Below are 3,322 nucleotides of genomic sequence, written 5' to 3' on the forward strand. Positions count from 1 at the left end.
TGATGGAACTCTCAGAGTACTTCCTCTCGACAAGACTCCGACACAAACAAACGGTCTTGGTATCTCACACTCTGGTCGGGATACACCGCCAAACCCTTCTCAACCTTCCCACTGGAGATCTTCTCTCGGAAGGACTCTACCTCAAGGTCACCTCTCTGTGCCTCTAATACTCGGGTCACAAGTGTAGGCTACGCAACGACAGAAAACAAGGCCGCAGCCTCGACAGATTCGCCCAGAAGCAAATCAAACTCGCCAAGTGCACCCAACAACTCCCATTCCCGGATGGCTATACAAGCTACATCACTAATGGATTTCCTACTAAGGGCATTGGCCACAACATTGGCCTTTCCCGGGTGATAGTGCAACTCAAAATCATAATCCTCAATGAACTCTATCCATCTCCTCTGCCTCAAATTCAAGTCCCTCTGTGTAAACAGATACCTCAAACTCTTGTGGTCCGAGAACACCTCAAACCTCTCACCATAAAGGTAGTGCCTCCAAATTTTCAAGGCGAAGATCACTGCTGCTAACTCTATGTCACGTGTAGGGTAATTCTTCTCGTGTATTTTCAACTGACGTGAGCCATAAGCTACCACTTTCCCCTCTTGCATCAACACACAACCCAAACCCTCTCGTGAGGCATCACAATAAACTACATAATCCAACCCTCTCTCTGGAATAATCAAAATCGGAGCGGTGGTAAATCTAACCTTCAACTCCTGGAACGACTTTTCGCAAGTCTCACTCCACACAAACTTGACCCCTTTTCGCGTCAATCTAGTCAATGGCGAAGCAAGCCTGGAGAAATCTTTCACAAACCGACGGTAATACCCAGCTAATCCCAGAAAACTGCGGATCTCAAACACATTCTTAGGCTGTGCCCAATCTTGCACTGCCTCTACCTTAGATGTATCAACAGACACCCCTTCCCCGGATACCACATGGCCTAAAAATTTGACCTCTCCTAGCCGGAACTCACACTTCCCAAACTTGGCATACAGCCTATGGGCTCTAAGCAATCCAAGCACTACTTTCAAGTGTTCCTCGTGCTCCTCCTCAGAAGGCGAATAGATAAGAATGTCGTCCACGAAAACGACCACAAATCGATCTAAGAATTCCCGGAAGATCTGGTTCATCAGGTCCATAAAGACTGCCGGTGCATTGGTAAGCCCGAATGGCATCACCAGAAACTCATAATGGCCATACCGCGTACGGAATGCCGTCTTAGGAATATCCTCCTCCCTGACCCTCAACTGGTGGTAACCCGATCTCAAGTCTATCTTAGAGAAACAACGGGAACCCTTCAACTGGTCAGACAAATCATCAATACGGGGCATAGGATACTTATTCTTAACCGTAGCCCGATTCAACTTTCGGTAATCGATACACAATCTCAAGGCACCATCTTTCTTTTTAGCAAAGAGGGCCGGTGCTCCCCACGGCGAAACACTAGGGCGAACAAAACCCTTATCTAGCAATTCCTGGAGCTGAATCTTCAACTCACTGGCTAGGGAAAAATGATAAGGTGCCATAGAAATCGGCGTTGTGCCGGGCACTAAATCAATAGAGAACTCTATCTCTCGGTGAGGTCGCAAACTAACGAGATCCTCGGGAAAAACATCTGAATACTCACAAACCACCCTCGATAATACAATCTGGGTCTCATCACACTCACCACTCATAAAGCTAGCAAGTAGACCACTAAGCTTATTCCGCCCTCGCGGATCATACACCGATGGCAACACACTACCCCAAGAAATGGAAACACTCCCCGCTCAAGGTACATACTGTGACCCTCTGGCGGTAGCAATCAATAACAGCCCGATATGACGATAGCCAGTCCATACCCAAAATAACATCAAAACCCTTCATGGGCATGACAACAAAAGGAAAAGGAAGCCTATGGTCGGCGACCTCTATATCACAACCTCTAACACCTTGTTTCAAGATCAACTCACCACCAACAGGCGATACTTCACATATAGGAGATGCTAACTGTGCCAACTCCAATTCCAAAACAGATGCAAATGCAGCAGATACAAAAGAATGAGATGCACCCATATCAATCAATATATTAGCAACCGAGTTGCAAAACAAGAAGGTACCTCTCACAACTGATGGAGCAGGTACAAGATCCTGTGCGGTAACAGCATACACGCACACAGTAGGCCCCTGATCCACCTGCTCACCCCTCGGAGCATACGACTGCTGCACAGACTGGGACGATGAAGCCCCCTGATTGGCCCTCGAGGCCTGCACTGACTGAGCTGGCTGAAGACTCTGCCTCTGCCCAGATGCACCGGATGTGCCACTCAACTGCGGGCAAAACCTCTTCAGGTGCCTCGCCTGACCACACTGATAACAAGACAGTGGCTGACCCCTGCCCTGACTCTGGCTCTGAGGTCGAGCCGAAGAAGAAATAGCTCGTTGACCTCCTCCCCTCTGTGGGCAACCCAAAGCCTTGTGACCCAGCTGACCACACCTGTAACATGAGAAGTCTCCCTGATTGCCTCTCCCCGAGCCTGCACTCGGCACTGGAAAGGTCGATCTAGCAACACCACCCTGAAACTGGTGAGGGTTAGCACTCCTCTATCTCCTGCCATCACCCTGACCATCCTGGCTCCTCTTGGAGCCTCTCTGACCCTCCTCTTCCTGCATCATGATCTCCATATGGGCTGCAGCATCAACTAAGCACCCATAGTCTCGGATCATCGAACCTCTAACCCTCATCTTGAGGCCGCGCCTCAACCTCTTCTCAAACTCGATACAGCGGCGTTCCTCGGACGCCACAAGTTCAGGTGCGAACCTAGACAAGCTAGTAAAAGCAGCCTCATACTCGGCTACTGAAGAACTCAACTGCAAAAGCTGACAAAACTGGTCTCTCAGCTTCTCCCTGACTGCTGGAGATAAATACTTCTCCTGAAAAGCCTCCACAAAAGCCTCCACAAAAGCCTCTCACGTGCCAGCAATACGACCCCTCATGTATTTCCACCACTGACCCGCACTCCCTTTTAGCTGAAAGGATGCCAAGGTCACTTTCAACGCTCCGTCCTCGATGCCAAGCATCTCGAACATCTTACTCATTTGCTCTAACCACTCATCAGCCTTCAGCGGCTCCTTCGGATCCCTAATAAACTTGTCCAGGTTAGATCGGAAGAACTCCCTTTTCAAGAAGGAAGGCCCTGCCTCAACCACTTGGGCCTGCACTGGAGCCTGAACTAGATTCTCAGCTCTGAAAATACCCACAGACTCCCTCAAAGCATCGGCTATCCCTCGGGCTAAAGCACCCATAGCCTCCTGACCTGCTGGGTCGGCCACATTG

This window comes from Camellia sinensis, chromosome 12 (assembly GCF_055761805.1).
Source record: "Camellia sinensis isolate YWXY chromosome 12, ASM5576180v1, whole genome shotgun sequence".
Taxonomy (NCBI): Eukaryota; Viridiplantae; Streptophyta; class Magnoliopsida; order Ericales; family Theaceae; genus Camellia; species Camellia sinensis.